Raw genomic sequence first — 21051 nt, forward strand, 5'->3', positions numbered from 1 at the left:
TTATATGCTAATGACCATGTGGACATGGTAGAGTCAGAGGAAGAATTACAGAGGAGAGGGGCAATTGAGTGACTGAGGGGCTTTGGAACAAGGAGGCTTGAAGGTTAATTTTGGAAAATTGGAATCCAGAAGGATTAGAGGTACAAGAAAAGTAGAGTGAGCTTCAATCTGAATAAGGTCAACAAGTTTAATTATTTTGGTTTAGTTATAACCCAAGAGGGAGCAGTGAAGTGGAATTAGCAGAGAGAATAAAGACTGCGTTGAGGAAATGATGAGGGCAGTCAGGATGGCATGTTCTTAAAGGATGCCAAGCAAAGTAACATGAAAGATATATTTACTGTCAATAAGGCCAAAGTTAATGTAGGGTGCCGAATCATGAGCAATAAAAAAAGATAAATGTGAAAGGTTAATATGAAATGTAGAAGTAGGCTGTTTTATGGGTCTCACTGAAGGAGAGACTGAGAAATGAAGAGATTAGAGGAAGACCTGCAGTGATAAAGATCAATGAGAACATTACAGAAACAAAACTGATGTGGTATGGACATGTGGTAAGGAGAAACGAACAGGAGATGCTTGTAAAATTACTGAGAAAACCTGACACAGTCAGAAGGTCAAGGGGAGCTAGAGGCTTAGGTCGGATGATTGGGTAAGGAGGTATATGAAGAAGGAGGGAGGATGTGGAGGGCAGGCAATGCTTGGGGAGACTCATTGAGGCAGCCAACACCTAACTAAGGGATAGAAGAAGAAGATCAAAGCAACTTTGCATTCTAAATAAGTTATTTTTAAATGTTCTTTTAATAAGGTACACTGTTGTCATGCTAGACATGTACTGTATGAGATGAGCATCTTTACATAGAAATGGCCGTTGTTCTTGGTGTTGAATTTGGTTGCTTTTTTCCCAAATTCTCCACCATGAGATACTACTGAAACTCAAGAGGACATGGACCCCGATTCTTTTCTCCTGGTTTCCAAATCCTGAGAAAGGGTTTTATTTGGAATGATCAAATATGAAGATAAAAACTCTGTTCTTAGTCTCTGGGTTTCACCTTAATCTCATGCTGCTGTCTATCTAGTACAGTTGTCCACTCTGTTTTTCAGATTGAGGCTTTTTATGAGAGTATCAGCCCTCGCTTAAACAAAAGAATTTGATTTAAGTTACCCCTTAATAAAGATTGGATCCAAACAAATGGCCTCTAAACCCAGTGGTGTTATATTCTGGCTTGCACACAAGGTTTCTTGTTAGTCAATAATTTACCCGCCTAATGTTTTCACCATTTACATTCTGTAATGATGCGGTGGGCTGGCACCCTGCCCAGGATTTGTTCCTGCCTTGCTCCCTGTGCTGGCTGGGATTGGCTCCAGCAGACCCCCGTGACCCTGTGTTAGGATATAGCGGGTTGGATAATGACTGACTGACATTCTGTAATGGCAACCTGTTGCTGCTAAATTATTGCACATTGCCTCATCCACCACATGACAAACCAGTTCAGGATCCAAGATTAGGATACGAGTGCAGCCATGCAACAGGTGACACCTCCGCACCACACTAGTTCAGATGGAATGGAACAGTGTGAGGCTTTTTTATGGTAGCTGGAGTGCCAATTCTGCCACCAACAAACAGGAGGATAGAAAAGTGATCATGATCAGACTGCACAAGCAAAGTGAAAAAACGAATATCTATCTATCTATCTATCTATCTATCTATCTATCTATCTATCTATCTATCTATCTATCTATCTATCTATCTATCTATCTATCTATCTATCTATCTATCTATCTATCTATCTATCTATCTATCTATCTATCTATCTATCTATCTATCTATCTATCTATCTATCTATCTATCTATCTATCTATCTATCTATCTATCTAATGTCTGTCTGCTTTTCATGAGAAAACTACTTAATGGATTTAGATCGGGTTTTTTTCAATAATTTGCTTGAACTTTCCAGTTGATTTTGCGATTTCTCTCATCGCGTATCATAGTTTGCTTGCAGTACTGATTTATTTGCGTGAATCCGAGAGAGATGGTGCAGGCCAAGGAGAGGGGGGCAGTGCCCTCCTCACTCACGCGCCAGCCTCCATTCAAGTCGGTCTACCTCTCGCCACATGTTGGAGCGTACCTCGCCTCCGCTTAGCTAGCAATACCTGTTTGTTCAACTGACATTTTCATCTAGAGATTGTTAAGGAGTAGCGTTTAATGTTTTTGAGAGAGAGAGAGAGAGAGATCAGAGCTACATGTGTTTTATAGTGAAGCTACTGATTGCCAGAGATATCACGGCCATGTACTTTTCTCCCCATGTGGGGGATGCTCTCCCATCAGACCTGAACATGATCAGATACAGTGCCAATGTGTATTGATAAGTTTGTCCTGTTTCACTACTACATGGGCGCAGCCACAGGGGACATCTAATATATATATATAATATAAAAATTAAACGTCTGTCTGTATGCCTGTCTGCTTTTTATGAGAGAACTACTTAATGGATTTAGGTCTGTTTTTTTTTTTTTTTTTTATAATTTGCTTGAACGTTCCGGTTGATTTTGTGACTTCTGTCATCATGCTAAGTATCATAGTTCGTTTGCAGTAGCGATTTATTTGTTCGAATCCGAGAGAGAGGCTGCAGGCAGAGTGGAGGAAGAAGCGGGTGGGGCCCTCCTAACTTATGCGCCAGCCTCCGTTCAACTCGGTCTACCTTTCGCCATATGTTGGACCATAACTTGCCTCCACTTAGCTAGCAATACCTCTTTGTTCAGCAGACATTATCATCTACAGATTGTTAAGGAGTAACGTTTGGCATTTTTGAGAGAGAGATCAGAGCTATGTGTATTTTAGAGGATAGCTGCAGATTGGCAGAGATATCACAGCCACATGCATTTCTCCCCACGCGGGGGATGCTCTCCAGTCAGAGTTGAACACGATCAGATACAGTGCCAATATTTGACATTGGTGCGTACCTACCTTCCGCTTGGCCAGAATTATGTATTTATTTTTTTTTTTTTTTATTGATTTTTAAAGTTTGTCCTGTTTCACTACTACATGGGCGGAGCCGCGGGGGACAGCTAGTCAATAATAAAAACAGATTTGGGTTTGCTGCAAACCAGGATTTAAAGAATTGAGAGGCAGAAGTACAGCTTTCAGTTTAATTGCTGAAGGTACCATTAATCTGTGATGCAGATAATTGCAGGTGAATTAAGTTATAGGAGGTCCGAGAACTCAATCTGTGGGTGGATTACTTCTGTAGGTTGAAGACTCACAAATTTAAGGGTGTTAATGTGAAACATCTCTTGACAGTGTGACTGTGGGCAACTTCAGACTTTATTGGGTTTTTGGAAATTGATTCAGTGATCTAACTGTAAAAATAATAATTCATTACATTTATATAGCGCTTTTCTCAGTACTCAAAGCGCTATCCACACAGGGAGGAACCGGGAAGCGAACCCACAATCTTCCACAGTCTCCTTACTGCAAAGCAGCAGCACTACCACTGCGCCGAAGGAAGCAGACAATAAAAGAAATAATACATATAATGATATGGCTTTGTGTCACAATCTGGACTTTGATCGCAATTTTATAGCCTTTTCCCTGTCCTCTAAAAATATTAGATTTGGAGATGAAGGGATTTAGTGGTTTCATTTATTTTTTGATCTGAAGCATTTTTAACATTATTGTGAATTTAAATCACATTCTCCCACAATGTCACTTTGTTTCTCTTGTGGGCATTACATTTTTGCGCCATTGTAGTCATGACACACGGTTTAGTTGCTGAGATGAGTCCTTGGAAGTCGCACCAATTATGTCACCGGCATAATGGATATTTAAACTCCTGGTACAGAGGTTTCAGTGTCCATGTTTGGAATTTGTCAAAAGAATTAAAATTTAGGGTAAATGAGTGCTTCCACTAGATTCCTAGATATGAATTACAGTCATGCACTGATTTATGGCTGACCAAGTTTAAGTCATTCATACCTACAGCAGAGGAGCATAGAAAAACAATAGAGCAACAATGTTTTAAATATTGCCAAAACCAGCTGCTATAGGCCACAGAAATCCTTCACTTTTTGTTTCTGATCTATGGAGATAGTTTGCATTTTTTTTATTCCACCAAGAAGATAGAAACTCCTTGTAAACAGTAATAAGTCTTTTGTTGTTGTTAATAATAATAATAATAATAATTCCCAGGTTCTCATATGTTTTCTGACTCTTAGAGGGCCCTATAGGGTTTGTTTTAATAGGCACTGCTCCACTTGGCCAATTCTTAGTCAGTTAGTACACACCACCTTCCCTTAATGGACCCGGCATGTGCCAATGGGGACTTGTAGATCGGTTTGATCTACTCTGTACTGGTAGTAAAAGAATGTATACCAGTGACTCACAACAGGCCCACAGAGCCATAGTTTGTGACCAACATACCGCTAAATGGCCAGTCCCAACTGGAGCCATAATTCAGCGTTTGACTGTACTTTGTTTCCTGACTAAGATTTACGTCTTTTTGATTTGGTGCCATTTCTTGGTTTTCACTGGTTTTTGACCCTCTTGTGCTTTGATACAGTGCATCTGGAAAGTATTCACAGCGCATCACTTTTTCCGCATTTTATGTTACAGCCTTATTCCAAAATGGATTAAATTCAATTTTTTCCTCGGAATTCTACACACAACACCCCATGATGACAACGAGAAAAAAGTTTACTTGAGATTTTTGCAGATTTATTAAAAATAAAAAAACTGAGAAATCACATGTACATAAGTATTCACAGCCTTTGCTCAATACTTTGTTGATGCACCTTTGGCAGCAATTACAGCCTCAAGTCTTTTTGAATATGATGCCACAAGCTTGGCACACCTATCCTTGGCCAGTTTCGCCCATTCCTCTTTGCAGCACCTCTCAAGCTTCATCAGGTTGGATGGGAAGCATCGGTGCACAGCCATTATAAGATCTCTCTAGAGATGTTGAATCGGGTTCAAGTCTGGGCTCTGGCTGGGCCACTCAAGAACATTCACAGAGTTGTCCTGAAGCCACTCCTTTGATATCTTGGCTGTGTGCTTAGGGTCGTTGTCCTGCTGAAAGATGAACCGTTGCCCCAGTCTGAGGTCAAGAGTGTTCTGGAGCAGGTTTTCATCCAGGATGTCTCTGTACATTGCTGCAGTCATATTTCCCTTTATCCTGACTAGTCTCCCAGTTCCTGCCACTGAAAAACATCCCCACAGCATGATGCTGCTACCGCCATGCTTCACTGTAGGGATGGTATTGGCCTGGTGATGAGTGCTGCCTGGTTTCCTCCAAATGTGACGCCTGGCATTCACACCAAAGAGTTCAATCTTTGTCTCATCAGACCAGAGAATTTTCTTTCTCATGGTGTGAGTCTCCTTCAAGTGCCTTTTAGCAAACTCCAGGCGGGCTGCCATGTGCCTTTTACTAAGGAGTGGCTTCCGTCTGGCCACTCTACCATACAGACCTGATTGGTGGATTGCTGCAGAGATGGTTGTCCTTCTGGAAGGTTCTCCTCTCTCCACAGATGACCTCTGGAGCTCTGACAGAGTGACCATCGGGTTCTTGGTCACCTCCCTGACTAAGGCCCTTCTCCCCCGATCGCTCAGTTTAGATGGCCGGCCAGCTCTAGGAAGAGTCCTGGTGGTTTTGAACTTCTTCCACTTACGTATGATGGAGGCCACTGTGCTCATTGGGACCTTCAGAGCAGCAGAAATTTTTTCTGTAACCTTCCCCAGATTTGTGCCTCGAGACAATCCTGTCTCGTTGGTCTACAGGCAATGCCTTTGACTTCATGCTTGGTTTGTGCTCTGACATGAACTGTCAACTGTGGGACCTTATATAGACAGGTGTGTGCCTTTCCAAATCATGTCCAGTTAACTGAATTTACCACAGGTGGACTCCGAGAAAAGCGCTATATAAATGTAATGAATTATTATTATTAATTAAGCTGCAGAAACATCTCAAGGATGATCAAGGGAAACAGGATGCACCTGAGATCAATTTTGAGCTTCATGGCAAAGGCTGTGAATACTTATGTACATGTGCTTTCTCAATTTTTTTATTCTTAATAAATTTGCAAAAATCTCAAGTAAACTTTTTTTCACGTTGTCATTATGGGGTGTTGTGTGTAGAATTCTGAGGAAAAAAATGAATTTAATCCATTTTGGAATAAGGCTGTAACATAACAAAATGTGGAAAAAGTGATGCGCTGTGAATACTTTCCGGATGCACTGTATATGACTTTTATTTGAACATTCAGATCTTGTTCTTTAGATATCTGAGCTCCTAGTTATGACTCTTGTTTTTCTGTACTCACAAGCCTATTCTGTTATTCTTTCCTGTGGCCCCCCTAGTGCAGACATAATAAAAAAAATTCAGGCTTAGGTCTAATACTGGCTTTACTGGAAATTTGCCAAATGATGAACTGTCAAGCAGCTATATTTCAGTTCTCTTTGAGACAAAGGTGTTGCACAGACTCTTCCTTCTCTCGTAGGGCTATTCGAGAATGTCATTCATTAAGTGATCAATTACAGCAAGTCACAAGGTTCAGAAATAGGGAAAACATGATATCTTTTGTACTGATGCAGGAAATGATTATGCACACTGAAAATAACAATAAAGTATGAGAATAATTTGAAAAGAATGCGAACTGCCTTATCCCGGATCTTCTGCTTAGCTTGTTTTGAAAGATACTAAGTAAGCAGGGTGTGTTTAGTCACAGAATTTGTAATGTGAATAATCGGGCAGCTGAGATTCAAATTGTGCTGGGCCTCCACCGGAGCTCCACATTTACTCACTTCTTAATTGCAATGGGCGTTACATTACTGGGCTGGTTTGTTTATTCTGCACCTTTGACTTGCTGTGAAAGGTTGAGCAAATCCCTTAACCTGTGTGCGTGTCAACTGTAAATAAAACTACATGGAGGAGTGCAAAATTATATATTTGTCTCGAAATGACATTCACTGTATCTGAAGACTGTTTAGGGAGTTTATAATGTCAAAGATGTCAGTATATCCATATTTGATTTTGATGTGTCTCCATAGCAGGTCATCATTGTCAAAGGTAGTGCTGTATTGAGCCATTATGGAGATTTTGTACCGGTTATCACAGTTCTATTGTGTGTGACTTGGGCACTCTTGAATAGCACATGAAATAGTTTATTAGACTTTGCCAGTGTAAGAATGTCCATTCATTCATCTATTCAAGATGGAAGAGTCTGGTGGAGACCCTGTCCTCACTGTAGGACTTTCCTATTAGACCTGACTATCCCAAAACTTTGATGCTTGCTCTGTTGCACAGTTGCAGCTGCAGTTTACAACTCCATTTGTGGTTACCATCAAGATGAACTAGGACTAGCTGCATTTATTGTTAGAATGCTTCTTCTTCCCTTCTCCTATCCAGTTCCCATGGAGTTTATTAAAAAACTACATTTGTTACCTGTTGAAGACAGGTAATAAAGTAAATTTTAAAATATTTGATATAGATATCTCTTGCTATAAGTTTACCCTCAGTGTTCCTCCTACGGCTTTCCTCTGTGTCCTTGTGTGTCTCAACCACTTTTGCCAGGCGCTTCCTTTCTCACTCACATTCGCGTAAAGCCTGCTTTTCAGATTCAGTCATTCCAGCCTTGTTGGTCTCCTGCTTGCTTTTTGACTACCACCAGTGATGGATAGGTCTCCATTACCTGCTGTAAAAACATCATTCATATTCTTGTGAATCCTTCCCATCTTTGTAGACATCTTTCAGAGTTCCTCCTACACTTTTCTTTACTCATGTGTCTGAAACTCTCTTGCCCAGCAGTTCCTCACTTGATCACATTCCTATAAAGGCTGCTTCTCAGACACTTCAATTTTGATTCTTCTTGCTTGCTTCCTATCCACTTTTTGACTACTACCAATGGTAGATGAGCCCCTAGTACCTGCTATAAAAACATAATTTGTATTCTTGTGAATACAGTACTTCCTGTCTTTGAAAGCAGCTGTCAGTATTTGTCCAATGTCTTTCCTCAGTATCATCTGGTGTGTCAAATTATCTTGCCCAGATATCAACCATGAAACATTATTTGTATTCTTCCAAACAGTTTTTGTCTTTGAAGTCATCTCAGATTATGTGGCATTGGTATTTAGACTCCCAGCATTGCTCTGTACAGTATGTCATTGTGTTATTGTTAATGTAATGCTCCATTTTAACTCCTTTGACAAAGTGGCCAATCAGATAGCTCAGGGGACTGACACACACACAATCAAGCATTAGTGCTTTATTATATTAGTAGAAGTAGATAAATGAACTTAAGGCATAGCAGAGAAGCAAACTGAGAAAAATGAATTCTTTTATTCACTCAGTATTTTCTAAACTAAGATTCTTAATGTGTGCCAGAAGCAGAAGTCAAATAAATGGATATACCCATAACACTACAACCTGGATGTATAGCAGCTCTTCTAGTCCCTAGCGTGTTTAGATATCAAGTGACTCTTTTTTGTTCTTGCATTGCACATCTGAGCTGATAAGCCCTTAATCCAGTGGTATCTGGATAGATATTGATGGAAGGGGAGGGATGACCAGCTACTGGCGTGCCCCCATATTGAAGTCAGCCTTGAATCAATATTGCTACATTGCTTAAGGGCCAACTCTCTTCCTGTGCTTTGGTCATATGCCTCTGGACAAACCCTGACTCAGCATAACCTATGTTCTCGAACCTTCTATCAATCCCTCATGGCTGTGCACTTTGGTAAAATGTTTCAATTTGCTTTGCAGCCCCATGCTTGTGGTTAATGAGTCAACTGAAATGACCTCAAATTTCTCTTTTACGTGTTTTTGACTCATTATACAGTGAACAGAGCAAGCAGACAAGTTCTTTTTATATATTGACTAAAAAGTTACACTGCAAAGTTTTCTTTTAAACCTTAGCAGTTTTTTTTTCTAGCACATATTTATCACATTAAACATTGCCTGCTTAAATCCAGATTGAGACCTATCCCCACAGCACTGGGCACAGAGCAGGAACCATCCTGGATGAGGCAGCTATTTATAGCAAGGCTCTCTCAAGCACACAGCCCACTCATGTCTGCGTTCAGAGTTCTAAGTCTTTGGGATATACAGTAGGAGGAAAACCAAAGTCCCCAGAGAAAAAGCCCTGCAGACACAAAGACAACATGCAGACTGCACAATGATAGTAACAGGGCATGGGATTCAAAACCGCTGCTTCAAACTTGCACTACTAACCACTACACTACTGATGCTCTTTAATTTTGTTATGGTGACTGGCAATCTCACACATCTACTTCCTAACATTTTGGTGTGTTTTATATGCAAAAGAGATGAACAGGAACCACTTCAAATTTTATTTAACAAAACAGAAGGTGTAAGCTTACAGCATGAGCCTTTGGCATCCATGACTGGTAAAATGCGTCATGTCAAGTAGAAGGACTGACAGGAGATGCAAAATTAGTTTTTAATTACTGAACAGGGTTTGTGTTTATTTCTGAATGTCTGCTTTTTTGGTGCAGTAAACTGATATATGCCAAGATAAAGGAACAGTTTCAACTTTTAACCACCTACTTTTATTTGTGCCACACCTGCATTTAAAATGAACAGCGCAACTCGTATTTTCACAAAGTCTTTTGTTCTCAGTCCCATTATATTTCATTTCAGAATGTGCTGGCCATTTTCTAACCTGCTTATCCAGTTTGGTGTCATTAAGTATTAGACGTAAGACAGGCACCAGCCCTAAATGGGATACCAGTCCATCTCATTTATTCATACTGAGTCAATTGAGATTAGCCTATTAATCTGATCGATTTGCAAAAATCTCAGTATCAACTTTATGGCATATTCTCAAAACGTGTCGCATTAGACTTCATTCATGTTTGAATGCATTATTCATTTCATACTGTTTAATTTAATTAATAATTTCATAAATACTGTGAATTTCCCCTTGGGATTAATACAGTATCTATCTATCTATCTATCTATCTATCTATCTATCTATCTATCTATCTATCTATCTATCTATCTATCTATCTATCTATCTATCTATCTATCTAATTAAATCAAAGCTCAAGTTTTAGCTGATTTCTGAAGCAGAACTCTTTGGAGATGGCATCATGAATATGAGCTGAAGAACAAAATGTTTCCTTTCATTTTTGGGTGTTCCTGCAAACATTTGCTTTAACACATTAGAATAATAGTACATCTGTTGGCCAACTTAGGGAAATATTAAAAAAAACATAATACATAACTTTTGTGAAACATGATCGGAAATCCATTTTGTCTTAGACTGACGCTAGGTTTGTGGTTAAGTCATATAGTGCATTAGACTGGCGCAACAGCCGGAGACGTGATCAGTGTGAACAGCTTCAGTGTATTCTGTTCACATGTCTGCATTATAACCTCATGCTATGCCCACACCTTCTTTCTATTATTAATTCATTCATCCATACAGCTTCTGCAGTCACTTACTACAGTGCAGATTGCTGGTATGGTCACAAACAAAAAAACAGACAATAGTAGACAGGATGAAACTCAGACATTTTGTTAATATTTGAATATGTGAATTTCAGGGATGGATGGATGGATGGATGGATGGATGGATGGATGGATGGATGGATGGATGGATGGATGGATGGATGGATGGATGGATGGATGGATGGATGGATGTATGTATGTATGTATGTATGTATGTATGTATGTATGTATGTATGTATGTATGTATGTATGTATGTATGTATGTATGTATGTATGTATGTATGTATGTATGTATGTATGTATGTATGTATGTATGTATGTATGTATGTATGTATGTATGTATGTATGTATGTATGTATGTATCTATCTATCTATCTATCTATCTATCTATCTATCTATCTATCTATCTATCTATCTATCTATCTATCTATCTATCTATCTATCTATCTATCTATCTATCTATCTATCTATCTATCTATCTATCTATCTATCTATCTATCTATCTATCTATCTATCTATCTATCTATCTATCTATCTATCTATCTATCTATCTATCTATCTATCTATCTATCTATCTATCTATCTATCTATCTATCTATCTATCTATCTATCTATCTATCTATCTATCTATCTATCTATCTATCGCTTAATTCAATTCTTTATTGTCATGTGTACAAGTACCATGTACAATGAAATGCTTGCTTGCATGTGCCCCCGCAGACAGTGAACATAGACAAAAAAAAACCACACACAATAAATAAATTAATATAAATAACACAGGGTATGCTGTACATTCACACCAGTATACAACCATTAATCAGTTATGCTATACGTTTTTGGGATATGGGCAGAAATCACGAGAAAACTATACAGGCAAGGCAGAACATATGAACTCTGCAGAGTCTCTGGGTTGAAATTTGTGAGACATCAGCAAAGAGCCCACTACACCCCCATGACCACCTCCTTTCTGTATTATTGCCTATGTCATGATAATGCAGAACTTGATCACAATAAAAATCACTGGTCCATCACTTCCCCCAGACTGATCTCAGAGTCCCACAGCAAATCATTTTGGCAGGTGTTGTAACGCATTAGAGACTCAGTGTCCCCATTATTCATTGCCACCAACCTATTGCCAGCCCCTGAAGACAAACGACTTTTAAAAAATATTCTTACATACTTTATCTTCTTCCATTATAATTTACAGTGTTAGTGGTCTTAAGCCTTTTAAATATATCTAGAAATTGTTGTTATATACACCCTTCCAGGATAAGTGGGCAGTATATTCATACAGAATCCTGTTTTATTCCTGCAATCTTAAAGTTAAAGTAATCAAAATGTTTGGGATTCAACCCTTGCCCCTTTAATAAAGTGAGAGGCTGGCTGTATGTAGCAATTGAAAAGCAATAAACCTGCCATTATAGATTGAACTGAGCTGATATGGTAGTACTGTATGTGCTAATCCTGGTGAGTTTTAGGCAAACAGGTCAGAGTATGGGGGTAATAGTGCAGTATGTGACAGACCACAAGGTGAGGCCTGCTGCGGCTTTCCCTGTTACTCCATTACTGTTTTTTGTTTTTTTTTAAAAAAAAGAATGTACAATTTCTATATGTCCTGTAAAAAGGACAACCAAAATGCAGGCCTGTACTAGTTTGCCAGATGATTTGCACCCACCAATTAAGTGTATGTGAACTGGGAAGCATTGCAGCCCCACGTGAAACTGTAAGAAATGGTTGTCTTCAATGACTAAAAAGGGATTTCACCATGTATTAGAGTTATAAAAAAATAAACAAGCTGAACTTAGCCCGAGACTCAATCCAATCTGTTGACAAAGCTGAATAGCCCTGGAGTTTGTGTTTCAGTTATTATGGGTCTCTTGATTATGTAATTACTAGAAAAACGCAGTCTAGTGATAATCAGTTCATCTTTAGAACAACAGCAACAAAAAAAAAAAGAAAACTACATAATAAACAAGAAAAAGAGGAAACAAAATTAAACAGTTGAAATGTGGAGAAGCATGAAAAATTTTATGCCCTGGTGGTATGAAGTATTTCACACTACGCCATATTAGAATTTTTTGAATCCCAGGTCTACAAAGGTCTTTGATCGAGAGTTCAGTAATGTTCTGAAAACATATTTCTTCAAAACATGACATATCTTACCGTCCAGCATGTTAAAATGTAGTCTTTCATTTCAGAGCACAGTAAACCCCAAACAATTATATATAAACTATATCAGCAGCAATTGTGACATCATACAGAGGCAGGCAACAGATATACAGTATATCTAGTGACCACTGGAGAGACATAAATCAGTGGAAGGGGCCAGTCCTACTATCATCTAAAGCCGACATCACATTAGTCAACTTCTAGTCGTGAGGTATGTCAAACTTGCTAAATGGAATTGCTGATTATGTTACCAGGCCGTGTCATTTTAAATGATTGAAAGTCACTGCCCATGTCACATTTACCGAGTGCTGACCTTCCAGTGCAGTCTTGCTCACCACTTTTTCTGATAGCCAATAGCTATGTACGAAGAGCTATGGTGAGTTCAACCGCAATCTCTGCCTTTTTTTTTTTCTTTTTGTCATGGTATGTAAAACATGTGACATCAGACAGATGAGCTTCTCTTCTGTAGATGAAGTCTGAAACACTTGTGTTCCTTATTAGTTGTCGCTTCATTAAAGTATATGCATTGAACTTCCAGAAGAGCATTTTTTTTGGTTCTTTATTTCACCTTCTTCAATTTCCTCTATAAGGAATTTGTTAATTTTTGCATACCTATTGCAGTCAAAATGCAGGGTCAACCATTCTACAGCGCCCCTTGAGCAAGTGCAGAATAAGGGTCTTGCTCAAGGGCCCAGCAGAGTAAGATTTCTTTTAGTAGTAACAGGGATTTGAAACAGAAACCTTCTGGATACCAGCAGAGAGCCTTAGCCTCAGAGCCACCACTCTACCCCATTCATCTGTTGTTAGCTCTCATGCACACAAGCCTGCCCCTAAGACTGAAGACAAAATCAAACCTGTTTGATTTTATCAGAGTGAGTCACGGCCTTGCTGGCTATGTCAGATTACACGACTGGATTCACAGTAGCATGCTGCTGACTACTTCCGACTCACTAAGATAATGTAAATGATGGCTACAACTGAAAATTGGTAAAGTGACACAGCCCTAAGTTTGACACTAACAAAGAAATCAAAAACACTAGCCAGGAGACAAAAACTGAAAATATTATTTGAAGAATTCATACACTGATAAAGTGAGTTTTTCTTTTGTCTGTGTAGAATCTCAGATGCTTTCAAGTTTGTGATGGTGGCTTTTTAAACTATCACTGCACAAACATCACAGATGACACACTTCTGGCTACGAAAACATAGCAACACAATAGCAATGGTAATAAAATGGCAATATCCAGTATAAAAACAATACAGCATCCCAAAAGACGTGGTAAAAATTCAGATATTTATCTATTGTACATGGAGTGTTTTTATTAATGGCAGACTATTCTTGATATCAGCAAACACATAAATATAGCTGAATATAAAGATATCAATGCTGGAGATAAGTAAAAAAAAGAATTAAACAGAAGCATGTTCAAAACATCATCTTCCAAACATCCAATATAATTGTGAGGGTCAACAGTTGGCAGCATTGTTTACATTTTTATTCAATTATTCATTTGTTGTTAGTCAACTTTGGCATCAGTTTTGGCATCCAGGAATCAGTTCGTCATGTCCATGTTCAGCATGTCCAACCAGGAAGAGCTTGCGGCAAACCTAGGACTCACTAGAAGGATTATATCCCACAGTTGACATGGGAATATTTTGATCGTCCCCCGGAGATGTTGGAGGAAGTGGCAGGGAAAAGGCATGTCTGGCATCTTTGTTAGACTGCTGCCTGGACCTGGAAAAGTGGTAGAACATGGATTGATGGATCATTTGTTGTTAATCATTGCACTCTGCTGATGGTTACGTGCTTCTCAATGTTTGTTTGCTTCATCATAATGGTTTGGGATCTTGCAGTGAGGCCTCTGCATTCTGTCAACTTGCACACAAAGCTAATCTGCAGTGGTTGAGACTGAAAGGAACAATGCCGAAAACAAATTGTCAGCTTTTTCCTAAACTCTTTGCTGAATCACTTGATGTCATCTTCTTGAGGTCTTTGCTGTGTGTTTCTAAATTGTCTTTTGATTACTGGTTATTTCATGCTTTTGTTTTAAGTACATCCTTCCAAGTGTTTTTATTATTAAATATGTATATTATTTTAATTTAGTTAAATTAGTTTCCTTTGCTTTATTTATTACATTTGTTCATTGCTTTTTCTCATTTGTAGAATTTTGTGAAAAAAAATATAGTTGACAAGGTATGTTTTTCCAAAACGTTTAAAATTTTACATTTTTCTGAAAAAGGCCATCATTTAGATTTATTTTTGAAAATTGATTGTTTCTATATACAGTAGATGTCATGAACTTGTAGAATTTTACCGTATCAATATTCTCTATTGTATTTGGTCAAAAAAGATATTAATCAGGAAAAATGGATTTAACACGCCCAAGGTCTCTTTTTATGTTACGTTGTTGTGGCTCAGATATCTCATGGCATGGACCTTCTTGGTGATTCTGTTCTTCTTTTAAAAGCTTGTCAGGGTCATGATGAACACCCCTAGTCATTTTGACAGATTAAATCAGTACATATTTATACAAAGGTATTGCTTTTTGTGCAGTGGTAAAAATTCAGAAAATTACCATTTTGCCATTTTTAAAGTTTTCACCTTTCTTAAAATACGATGTAACCATTTGGAAATTCTCTTCTTTACAAGCTTGTCTTCTGCAAAATTTTTCTATTTTATGTGATTAGGACTACCTGCTGTTACAGAAATCAAAAATCGGGAGTGGTCTCCCCTAGACTTTCTTGTATACTCGGATATGGGGATGGATATTTGAGGAGTAAACTGCAAGTCAATGATTATATTTTAATATTATGTACATTAAAGAACCATCAACAACCATCAGAAATAGTCCAAAAGTTGATAGAAATTTACATTTTTTACCTAATACTTTTATGCAAAATTTGGTTGACCTAAGTGAAAGCATACTCAAATTATTGTGTATACATACACACACACACACACAGACATAATTCCAAAAATGGTATTTTTGGACACGGAGAGGTCTAAAACATCAAGATTCATCAAAATCTCGAAGTAGAATTTTTGGAGTATTCCAATACTTTCCCTATACTCTGTAACTTATATTCTGTAAGTGCCTTGAGCATGGGAAAGGCACTATATAAATAAAATGTATTATTATTATTATACTTCGTATATGAGAAAGTCAAGGAGATATAAAACGTCATGATTCATCAAAATCTCGATATCGAATTTTTAGACGATTACAGTACTTTTCCTATACTTCGTACATGAGAGCACAAAAAAGAAAACTAAATGAAAATGAACTTTTAACACTTCAGTTATTGTTTTCAAAGTACTTTTAGCACATTCTTAACAATACTATAACGTTAGTAAAATCCTAATTAAACCAGTTTACCTCGGGGAAACCACAGAATTGTCTGTTCAGTCCTCACGACTTTTGATTAGGGTATCAACACGTCAATAAATTATATGTAATTTGTACTATAAATTATGGTAAGCTCAGGTGTTTCCCTCTAAATTACTCCAAATTATTGAATTTCCAGCCGCACCCATTGTTAACAGGTGCCTAAAATGAAGTACATAGCAATGCAATCTCCATTGTCAAATATTTGCATTAGAATGCGGTGTAATGAAGAGCTCAGTGACTTTAAATGTGGCACTGAGTACATGATATTTCTGCTCCGCTAGATTTGCCCTGGTCAACAGTAACTGCTATGATAGATAGATAGATAGATAGATAGATAGATAGATAGATAGATAGATAGATAGATAGATAGATAGATAGATAGATAGATAGATAGATAGATAGATAGATAGATAGATAGATAGATAGATAGATACATACATACATACATACATACATACATACATACATACATACTTTATTAATCCCCAAGGGGAAATTCACATACTCCAGCAGCAGCATACTGATAAAAAACAATATTAATTAAAGAGTGATAAAAACAAAGTGCAAGGTGGAGTGTGTGATGCAGGTATAACAGTCAATAACATTGTATAATGTTAACGTTTACCCACCCGGGTGGAATTGAAGAGTCGCATAGTGTGGTGGAGGAACGATCTCCTCAGTCTGTCAGTGGAGCAGGACAGTGACAGCAGTCTGTCGCTGAAGCTGCTCCTCTGTCTGGAGATGATACTGTTCAGTGGATGCAGTGGATTCTCCGTGATTGACAGGAGCCTGCTCAGTGCCAGTCGCTCTGCCACGGATGTCAAACTGTCCAGCTCCGTGTCTACAATAGAGCCTTCCTTCCTCACCAGTTTGTCCAGGTGTGAGGCGTCCCTCTTCTTTATGCTGCCTCCCCAGCACACCACCACGTAGAAGAGGGTGCTTGCCACAACCGTTTGATAGAACATCTGTAGCATCTTCTTGCAGATGTTGAAAGACACCAGCCTCCTAAGGAAGTATAGTCGAATCTATCCTGTCTTGCACAGAACATCAGTATTGGCAATCCAGTTCAGTTTATCATCCAGCTGCACTCCCAGGTATTTATAGGTCTGTACGGTTTGCACACAGTCACCTCTGATAATCACGGGGTCCGTGAGGGGCCTGGGCCTCCTAAAATCCACCACCAGCTCTTTGGTTTTGCTGGTGTTCAGTTGTAGGTGGTTTGAGTCGCACCATTTAACAAAGTCCTTGATTAGGTTCCTATACTCCTCCTCCTGCCCACTCCTGATGCAGCCCACGATAGCAGTGTCGTCAGCAAACTTTTGCACATGGCAGGACTCCGAGTTGTATTGGAAGTCCGAAGTATATAAACTGAACAGGACCAGAGAAAGTACAGTCCCCTGCGGCGCTCCTGTGTTGCTGACCACAATGTCAGACCTGCAGTTCCTGAGATGCACATACTGAGGTCTGTCTGTAAGATAGTCCACGATCCATGCCACCAGGTATGAATCTTCTCCCATCTCTGTCAGCTTGTCCCTAAGAAGTAGAGGTTGGGTGGTGCTGAAGGCACTAGAGAAGTCCAGAAACATAATTCTTACAGCATAACTGCCTCGGTCCAAGTGGAGAGGGATCGGTGTAGCATGTAGATGATGGCGTCCTCCGCTCCCACCTTCTCCTGGTATGCGAACTGCAGAGGGTCGAGGGCATGGCGGACCTGTGGCCTCAGGTGGTGAAGCAGCAGCCGCTCCATAGTCTTCATCACATGTGACGTCAGGGCGACAGGCTTGAAGTCATTCAGCTCACTAGGACGTGATACCTTTGGGACTGGGGTGATGCAAGATGTTTTCCAAAGCCTTGGGACTCTCCCCTGTTCCAGGCTCAGGTTGAAGATGCGTTGTAGAGGACTCCCCAGCTCCAACGCACAGGTCTTCAGCAGTCGTGGCGATACTCCATCTGGACCCGCTGCTTTGCTGGCGCAAAGTCTCCTCAGCTCTCTACTTACCTGGGCTGCTGTAATTGTGGGTGGGGGGAAACTCTCTCCTATGCTGGTATCGGCAGAAGGATGGGTATGGTGTTATGGGTCCACAGCTCTCCCAGCAAAGGCCAGTTCATTTTTAAATGAATAATCACCGCACTCGTGGCTTAGCGAGGGGGCGTGGTGGCTGTAGCGTCTCAGGGCGATCTGTGGTGTGGGCGTTTCTCACCTAAGTACACAGGTGGGAGACTGCCCACATCCGTGATTGTTCCTGGGGCTAATGTGCTGCAGCTGCCATGTCCTCTCTGCATATATAGAGAAGCCCGAGATGGTTAGGAGGAGGATTATTAAGAGAAAAAAGAACAACGAAGAAAGAAAGACGGAGGTTACGGAAGGAAGGAAGCTTTCAAGAAAGGGAGGGAGAGAGAGAGTGTGCCGGTGCGAGTGAGTGAGTGAGTGAGCGTGAACAGGCTCGCAGCAGCTGAGTAGGCAACCTGGGTGTTAGGCCGACACCCCGGGCGTAGTAGTTGTTGTCGCTCCCGCAGAGTTTTGAATGAAGGACGGGAGTGACTGGAAGGCGGAAGATTCTCCGCGGATGGCAGCGGGAGTAAGGACTTGGGATGTGGTGTCCTCCACGTGAGAGCCTTGGCCGTTGGAGGAATTCCCAGGTCATTGTCAGGGGGAGCCGACCGGAGCCAAGGATCGGAAAGGCGACTGACAGTAACAGTAGCAGGAGGAGTTGGCAGAAGGTCAGCTGCAATGAGAGCATCTCGCCTGTTGCAGGGCCTGCATGTGAGAAGCAGGTGAGACGCTAACGAAAAGAAGCACTGGGCTTGTTATTTGTTTTTTTTAAAGACTGCTTCCTGAAAGAACATTTTAACCTCGTTTTAAAGGATTGTTTTGTTTTTGTGTATTTTAACCTCCACACGTTTCTTTACTGGATTATTTATTTAATGGAACATTTCAAAAGCACTGCATTTACTTTGAACATTGTTGCACTTTGTTTTCGTTGACTGTTTTAATAAAAGCACTGTTTGCACATTATACATCATCCCCTTGCTCAAATGTTATTGCCTCACTGTCTAGCTCATCGGTGACATTACCGACGGTGTTGGGTTCAAGGGCTCCCAGACCAACGAGGGGAGCACAGAGCTGAACTTGCATCGTCACAATGAGTGGAGGGTGCAGTACTCTGAGATGAGAGGGGGTTAGGGTGGTCAAACCTGCTAAAAAAGTTCATCAGATTTGCTTTCTCCCTGTCTCTGTTGATGGTGGCATCCCGCTTCAAGCTGCAGCCAGTGATGATCTTCATCACATCCCACACTTCCTTCATGCTGTTATTCTGCAACTTTTGCTCTAGTTTTCTCCTGTACTCCTCCTTCGCCGCCCTGAGCTGGACTCGAAGTTCCTTCTGCACACGCTTGAGCTCATGCTGATCACCGCCTTTAAAAGCCCTTTTCTTCTGGTTCAAAAGGCCCTTGATGTCACTTGTAATCCATGGCTTGTTGTTAGCATAGCAGCGTACAGTTCTTACTGGAACTACAATGTCCATACAGAAGTTGATGTAGTCAGTAGTGCAGTCAACAACCTCCTCAATGTTCTCACTATGTGACCCCTGCAGGATATCCCAGTCCGTAGTTCCAAAGCAGTCTCTCAGAGCCTGCTCTGTCTCAGGGGACCACTTCCTGAATGAGTGTGTGGTTGTAGGTAGGACCCTCACTCTTGGTTTGTAGAGAGGCTGAAGCAGAACCAGGTTATGATCTGCTTTTTGTTTGTGCCTTGGGCATGGGAAAGGCGCTATATAAATAAAATGAATTATTTTTCCCAAGCGCAGGCAGCGGGGTGGCACTGTATGCATCTTTAACATTTGCATACAGTAGCTCAATAGTCCTATTTCCCCGGGTGTTACAATCCATATACTGGGAGAAGGCAGGTAATGTTTTGTCCAGCGTCACATGGTTAAAATCTCCAGAGATTGGCACAAGCGCTTCAAGGTGCTGTGTTTGTAGTTTAGCAACAGCAGAGTGGATGATGTCACCCGCTATCTCCATTTCCGCGTGAGGAGGGATGTAAACAATAAAAACAATGACATGTCCAGACTCTCTGGGCAAGTAATAGGGATGCAGACTTATGGCCTATTATTATTGTGAATTGGAACCATATAAGAGCATTAACAGTTAGGCCACAAAGTGATAGACCATGCATACTCATAAAATGAGGCCACCAAGTGTTGAAGAACATAACAATTGCCTATTCTCTGTTGAATCACTCATAACAGAATTTCAAACTGCCTCTGGGAGGAACATCAGCACAATAATTGTGCATGAGGAGCTTCATGAAATGGGTTTCCATCACCAACCAGATCCACACAAGCCTAAGATCACAATGCACAATGTGGAGGGACTTGGGTGGTCTGCACTGAGCCCTGACCTCAACCCTATTGAACGCCTTTGGGATGAATTGCAACGCAGATTGTGAGCCAGGTCTTCTCACTGAACATCAGTTCCCAATCTCATAAATGTTCTTTTGGCTGAATGGTGAAAAATTCCCACACACACACTCCAAAATTTTGTGGATAGCTTTCCTGTGGAGGCAGTTATAGATGCAAAACATGGGGCCAAGTCTATATTATTGCCTGTAGTTTTGGAATGAGATGTCCAACATGCACATATGGTTGTGATGGTCAGGTGTCCCCAAACTTGATGAATCAAAGTGAGATTCCTTTGCCAGGCTGCAGGGTGAGGTGTTCAAAACTGCAGGAGGAACTTTGTGTAGAGCCACTGCAGCCCTGGATTAAAAGGAGCCATTTCAGGTGGTGTAGGCCTCTACTATGGATGTCCCTCGTACCTAATATGGAAGGTGTAGGCAGAAGAGATTACATCTCTGAGTAGGCCTAAGAATTTCCCTGGAGGAAGGTCTGAGGGGATAACTGTTGCTGACCATATGTAAGTCAAGTCTGTCCTGTTTAGCCTGTTACCACCACAGAGAATAAGACTACACAGGTGGTGTTCCTTATCTTTTTAAATAATATTGATATGCAATATGAGGTTCTGTACTGTATTTA

At 40.2% G+C, this 21051-nt stretch overlaps 1 protein-coding gene across 2 annotated transcripts in view; it reads left to right on the forward strand.

Annotated features, from left to right (window-relative positions):
* Positions 1-21051, forward strand: part of styk1a (serine/threonine/tyrosine kinase 1a) — a 30583-nt gene that overhangs the window by 4796 nt on the left and 4736 nt on the right. The gene's annotated exons all lie outside the window — the stretch shown is intronic.

This window comes from Erpetoichthys calabaricus, chromosome 9, assembly GCF_900747795.2.
Source record: "Erpetoichthys calabaricus chromosome 9, fErpCal1.3, whole genome shotgun sequence".
Lineage (NCBI taxonomy): Eukaryota > Metazoa > Chordata > Cladistia > Polypteriformes > Polypteridae > Erpetoichthys > Erpetoichthys calabaricus.